At 39.3% G+C, this 7,500-nt stretch overlaps 1 long non-coding RNA gene across 1 annotated transcript in view; it reads left to right on the top strand.

Moving 5' to 3' along the window:
• The first annotated feature begins 6,709 nt into the window (after nucleotides 1-6,709).
• Nucleotides 6,710-7,500, top strand: part of LOC118765712 — a 17,587-nt gene continuing 16,796 nt past the window's right edge. The window contains exon 1 of the long non-coding RNA XR_005001578.1: nucleotides 6,710-6,911. This is a non-coding gene — a long non-coding RNA (uncharacterized LOC118765712). The remainder of the gene's footprint in view (nucleotides 6,912-7,500) is intronic.

Here is a 7,500-nt window from a genome sequence, read left to right as displayed (position 1 = left end):
CCCCGCGTAACGGATGCCATTAGATTTCAAGGGTCATCAGGGCAGAATGCGCAGTTTCGAGGTCTTCCTTTCGACGGCTTTACTGGCAAATGACCCCCCACCACCACCAACACACACACCTCACTGATATGAGGGCCCCCCTCTACTGGTTTAAAAACAACTCCATTCAGAACCATTACATCTCCAGCCAGGTTCCGCCATTTTTTTTCAGCCATATCCAAAGGCTAGCTCTCTCAATGGTCGTCTGGATTTCTTTCAAGATAGCGTATGTTTGGCAATGTTTGACGACAAACGATAGCAGCCACCGTCTCAAGCTAGTTCCACCCCACCCCCACCTACATCCAGCTTCTACAGGAAAGTATACAGTACACCAAACAGCCTCTATAACGATAAACGTCGCCCATTTCAAGCCTAGCCAGGCTCATGGGCCCGGTTTCCCGGCTTCTGTGGCGTATGTGTTCCCCCCAGCTGGACGGGACGCCAGTCCATCGCAGCGTTCGTTACTCAAGAAACAGGAAGAGAGAGAGTGAGAGAAAGTTGTGACGAAAGAGTACAACAGGGGTCACCACCACCTCCTGCCGGAGCCTCGTAGAGCTTTTGGGTGTTTTCGCTCAATAAACACACACAACGCCCGGTCTGGGAATCAAAACCGCGATCGTCCGACCGCGAGTCCGCTGCCCTAACCACTGGGCCATTGCGCCTCCACAAACAGCCTCTGTACAGAATTTGAAACCACAACACGAAGGGACATAACTAAGCACCATAAAATATTTTGTCCACCGCTTTGAAGAACCCTATCAAACCACGGCCATTTCTAATCACTAATTAATACTAATTAATGATTTCCTAAATGCAGACACAAAGTAATTTCTTATTAAATCAGCGTATTGTCGGTTGTATCGATCCGGCATATTAGTAATATTTATATTATCGATCCCTAATACATAAAAGACAATACCGATGTAAGCCAAATTTCAAATCAGATAATACAGATACCGAATTAGCAATCAGTAACTCCCCCCCCCCTCCATCAGTATTAATAGTATATTAGGCTATCTCCAGTGTCTTTAAACTAGTATCGATTCCTAATATTAGCTCAAGGCTATAAATTTTTCGGGGGGAAAATACAGTCGAATAACGACCTTAGCACTTGGCTGCCGTTTATTTTATCGATCGCGAATATTTCGTCCGGTTCTGTAACCATTCTGTTATGCACTTATAATGATTTCTCTCTCTTATCGGTCGAATATCCTAACCATGTTAGGGAGAGAGTGTAGCTTATTAATTTGGTATCGAGTTATGGTTAATATATAGTGTTTCCATAAATTATCTTTAGAATTTCCACATTTCCGCACTTTAAATCATAAAGGTAATTTATGAACACCTTGTGTACCTTAGCGAAGAATGGGAGGCAAAGTTGAAAACACTGAGAGATCTATGAGACAAACTATTTTGATTTAATGAAAAATATTTAAATCTAAATTAAACGCTTCGGTCACCCAGCTTTAGATATCAACTATAGCAATGTTAAAGTTTCCGGAGGCTGAAATACGTGAGATTCACAAGGTTACTATTAGCAACCTTTCTCATGAAAGGTTTGGGTTTCTTAATTTCATATAAGACAAAGCATTTTGCACCGAGAAGAATATTTGAAATTAAATTAAAAGACTCATTTGCCTGTATAGATATAGGCAAGTATATGAACAAAAGCAAGAGAAAACAACGAAAGTCAGTTAGAGTGAATACATTAGACTGAGGTTCACTGAAATTTCAGATGAGAAAATAGTAGAAATGATGCTTCGATCATGGCTCTTCGTCGGAAAGAGGAAAAAGTCAAGAGTGGAGGAAAAGCTGGGAGGAGTGGATAGTCCGGAGAAAAGCACATGCATGCATGCATACATACATACATACATACATACATACATACATACATACATATATATATATATACATAAACGTACATATATATACATATATATATATATATATCCACATATATGTATATAGATACATATACATACATACGTACATACATACATACATACATACATACATACATAAAACTTTATTCTCTCCAACGTCGCCGTGAGCGCTACATCATCTGCATGATGTGGAAAATATTCCATCAGCATTGCCCAAATGATGTTGGCATCATCTTTAAGGTACATCCAAGGCTTGGGCCCCGTGCCATCCACCCAAAACAAAAATCGCACTCTCATCTCATAACAACAATACGGCACAATTATTTCACCTCAATTGGCCCCGCTCTCTTTAACATTACACCAAAACACATTAAAACAGAAACAGACCCTATAGGGTTCAAGAAGTCTTTGGACAGATTCCTTCAAGAAATCCCGGATAAACCCTTTACACCCGGATATGTCTCTGTAAACAATAACTCTCTACTTGAGTGGGCCATAGTGCCCAAATTCTGACTTGAAAGACTTCACCAGGTGGTGCTATTAAGTTAGACATGGCCTGGGCCAATAATGGCCGAAACCTATCAAAGTATCAAAGTATCTATATATATATTCAGTGTATGTGTGGTATAGTGATTAAGTGCGTTCATCACAGGATCACATAATGTCGTGGATTCAATTTCTGGTTCAAGTTCTCGATCAAGTTCTTTCATTTCACATTAATCTTAATATATATATGCGCGCGCGCGCGTGTAAATGTATGTATTATGCATGAGTGTCATTATTCAGGTTTATTTCAAGATTTCTTCCCAACAGAGAAAGAGTCGGTTTCTAACCAAGATCCAAAGCTCCTTCATTGGAATATCAACAACATCAACAAGGCACATATGTAAGCATGTATGTATATGTTCAGATTTATATGTTTTGTTTTATGTATGTATGTATTCTCATGCATATACTTGTATATCTAGGCATGCTCATATATACTTAAATGATGAACCTCAGATTTTTAGTTCCCTGGATTTGTAGTCATCGTTTCAGCTTTCTCCTTTCTGATTTTCAGAAGCCTAATTACTCAAGATTCGTATTTAGGTAGAGTGTGTATGTACGTATGTATGTATGTATGTATGTATGTATGTATGTATGTATGTATGTATGTATGTATGCATGCATATATGTATATATATATATGTATGTATATATGTATATATGTATATATGTATGTATATATGTATGTATATATGTATGTATGTACATGTATGTACGTATATGTATGTATGTATGTATATGTATGTATGTATATATGTATAATGTATGTATATGTGTATGTATGTATATATGTATGTATGTATATGTGTATGTATGTATGTATGTATGTAGTATGTATGTATGTATGCATGCAATAGGTTGTTTGGGCTAATCTTGACAGTTTGCATAGAATAAAGGGGAGACACAATATCCCATTTAGTAATGAAAGTATTTTTTTAAAAAACCAAACCAATTTCATCAACAAGATTATGGCTGAGAGACAACAGCCTATCCAAAGCAGCCACCTTCAGCTTCCACCGAATAAAAATACATTTATTTTCGGATGGAAGATTGTGTTTTCTTTTCCGTTTATCATATTTAGCCCGAGGCCCCAGTAAACACTTTCCATTTTCCCCCATCTCATCTTTTGATTCCCCGACACATCATCCAGGGAGTGTGTGCCACGTGGAGGGAAAGAGGGAGAGAGAGAGAGAGAGAGAGAGAGAGAGAGAGAGAAAGAGGGAAAAGAGAGAGTGAGAGAGATGAACAAACTGACAAACAGATAGAGATGCACCAGCGCTCGGGTGGTACCTCTTTTCAGATGAAAAAGTGAAACCACATGAAATTAAGTGCATTCCTCTCAAGGACACCAGAAACAACGAAAATCGAACGTGTGATCATATGATCCTGGGAGTTCGACGCCACAAACCGTTACAACGTTACAAAGTTAACTAATAATCTTTCTACAGTAACACGGATTGTCATTTGGAGCCTATGGTAGCGGCGGGTGCAGCGATAGCGAGGGCGGAGGTGATGATGGGGTGACGGAGGCGTCGTCGTCGGCGGCAAAGGCGATGCGACGGTGGTGTTTGTGATGGGACTCCGTTTGTCCCAACCTACGAAACCATTGCGTGCACTCGTACTTCTCAATCTGTTTACCATTTATTAAGGCTGTAAACAAGTTTAGCTTCAATGGTCGCTCATTGCGGCGTCGTTTGCGTCACGCTTGAGATGTTAATTAACTTGGCTCTCTCTATTTACCATATTCAGGGGCCGCAAACAACATCGTAGCTCCTGCTGCTGCTACTACTACTACAACTACTACTGCTACTGCTGCTGCTGCTGCCACTATTACTACTCTGCTGCAGCTGGTACTACTACTACTGCTGTTACTACTACTACTACTGCTGTTACTACTACTACTACTACTACAACTATTCCTGCTACTACTACTACTGCTGCTACTGCTGTTGCTGCGATTACTACTACTACTACTACTACTACTACTACTACTACTACTACTACTACTACCACTTTCTTGTTTCCGACTCTCCCTTGTACGATATTTTGATAGTTTCATAATCGTGCAAATGTTGTTGCTCATATATTACCATATACACTAATGTCTCACTTTACGAGGACCCGCTTTTCGAGACCACCGGGTTTACCACTTTCAACGCTTGGATAAAGCCTTAAAATTTTTTCCATTCGTATTTGCGTCCTGAGCGCAAACCCCACCGAAATCGACTTTACTTTTTATCCTTTCGGAAACGATAAAATAAGGTACCAGTGAAGTACGGAGGTCGATGTAGCCGACCTGCCTCCTTCCCTGAAAATTTTCAGGTATTGTTCTTATAGTTGTTAATGTTGCTATTTCGCAATAAGAGTTGTTTTCGTCATTTGAGTCGGCCATTTTACGAATTTTAAAACTTAACAAATCAATTGACTTCAGATCAATTTTCAAAAAACTTATTTTTAGCTGCCATTTCAGGAAACTGAACTAAAAAGAATTTATTTTTAGATTTTAATTACTCTATCGTTTTATTTTTTTTTACTTTTATTTTTATTTCCTGTCTGACTTGCACAATCATCTTTCGTTTATTTTCCTTGTCTTCCATTGTTTAAAAACCGCCAATAGATGTGTGTGTGTGTGTGTGTGAGGGTGTATAATGAAGCAAATGTAAGGATCAATCGTTGATATGTTTTCAACAGAGACATTTTTGTGTTCACTGAACATTTCTTAATACTCAGTCCATGTCACATCAACGCATTGGCGGACCTTCCACACAATGGAGCAATCTGCTAAAAAAAACATTATTATTGAATTACTCTACAGGTGAACACATATCTTTTACATAGATGGTATCGCTTATCAAGAACCGGTCCTTCTCTTAAAGGCCAGAAAATAATTCTGCCCCCAACCGATGTTTAAACTCTACACGATTCAATTAATGCCTGAAAAGAAGCATTGGTCCCACATCAAGGACAGTGCTGCTACGCACACAGAAACCGTGCATTGCATCAACAGAAGAGCTACCCGACTGACTGGAATTAAACCAAACTCTGGCCTACTGGCGTACTGATTCTTCTTTCTCTCTTCTATCGCTACAATAGTGGCATTTGTCCCTCATAACAAATTGGTCTCATATCATCTCCTGTCTGTTACCCCCGAACCACTCGTCTTTCTACCTCTCGTTACCCTCTTGAATATTCTCTCTGCTCATGTCTTGCAACACTTTAAATGAACTATTAACGGTGTCATACTTACTACCTGCAACGGCCATGGACATTTCCCCTTTCCTCAGAACTCAGTAAGAAAAAACGGAAAAGACGATTCTTATAACTTTGTACACACACACACACACACACATTTATATATAGAGAGAGACGCGTTACTCGAAATATGAATGCCTTTGTTCATAAATTTTCTCAACCAGTAAAGACCGAGGGCTAAACAACATCAAGAACACCACTAACAAGAGCCACGTACAGAAACACGTTCATATTAGTATTACAACGATATATATATATATATATATATATATATATATATATATATATATATATATGTTGTTAATCAAAGTATGCCCCCAATTATCAACACAACTTTGCCATTTTATCGGTAGCTTATTTATGGTGGCAGCGAAGAATACTGGAGAGCCAGAGGTGATGAAATCACGAAAGGCTGTTTTTGCATCTTCTTCAGATTTGAAGCTGTTTTCCTTGCAAAAAGTTGTCTTATGTCTGGAAAATGTGATAGTCAGTTGGTGCAAGGTCTGGTGAATATGGTAGATGATGGAGTACTTCCAAGTTCAGTTCTTGTAACTTGAGTAGCATTCTTTGTGCAACATGTGGTCAAGCATTATCTTGCCAGAGAATTGACCTGTCTCTATTGAACAATCTCGGTTGTTTAATTGCAAGTTCACTCATTATTTCATCCAACTGGTTGATGTATACATCCGCTGTAATTGACTTATGAAGCTGTAGTGAATGATACCAGTGCTGGACCACCAAACAGGCACCATTAGCCCTTTTGGTGAAAATTTTTTTTTACGGATTGTGTTTTGGCACTTTGTCTCTATCCAATCACTGTGCAGAACACTTGCTATTGTTGAAAAGGATCCGTTTTTCACAACATGTAATAATACGATGCAAAAGTGGTTCGCTTTTAAGGCGTGACATCAAAGAACGGCAAGTTACAAGGCGATGTGACATTCGATATTCGTTCAGTTCGTGTGATACCCACTTGTCCAGATACTTTGCCGATTTGTTTCAGATGGTCCAATACAGTTGGAATCGAAACATCAAACCTTGATGCTAACTCACACGTAGCTTGAGATGTAGCTGCTTCCACTACAGTTTCCAGCTCATCATTATCCACCTTGGTCTCAGGTCTAACACGGGGATGATTTTCAAGAGTGAAGTCACCAGACTGGAACTTCTCAAACCATCGACGTACAGTGCGTTCATTCAGCAAATCTTTATCAAACACCTCATTGATGGTTCGAACTGTCTTGGGTGCATTGGTTCCACGACTGAACGCATATTCATAAACAACACGAATTTTTGATTTCTCCATGTGTTCACAAAAATTGATTTACAAGAGAAAAACTCATAATATAACCAGACACCATGAATTGCATTTCGAAAAGTGATTATGTAACTCTTCCATGTTGTAAAACAAAGAATTTTTAGGATAAAACATTAGAGTTAACAACTGTCAAGCTTGGTGTGTAAGAAAATCGGACGTTTCATTCTTAATGACCTGATACAATGGCCTCTGCTCTTCAGAGGTGGCTAATTTCCTGCCATTCCCGCTAAGGCCATGCCAACTCACTCATCTTATTCCTTCCATCGTCCATTTTGTGTTCAACAGTCCACACACACACACACACACACACACACGCACACACACATAAACACACACACACCACACACACATACACAGACACATACACACACACACATACACATCAAGTCCAACACTGACCATCCTGCCTGTCCTTCTGCCTCTCGCTAATTGTTTCCCCTCCGGTATTTCTAGTCGCTCTTC

The sequence above is a fragment of the Octopus sinensis genome, linkage group LG13 (assembly GCF_006345805.1).
Source record: "Octopus sinensis linkage group LG13, ASM634580v1, whole genome shotgun sequence".
Classification (NCBI taxonomy): domain Eukaryota; kingdom Metazoa; phylum Mollusca; class Cephalopoda; order Octopoda; family Octopodidae; genus Octopus; species Octopus sinensis.
The sequence above is the reverse complement of the archived record's forward strand: the minus strand, read 5'-3'. Positions and strand labels throughout refer to the sequence as shown.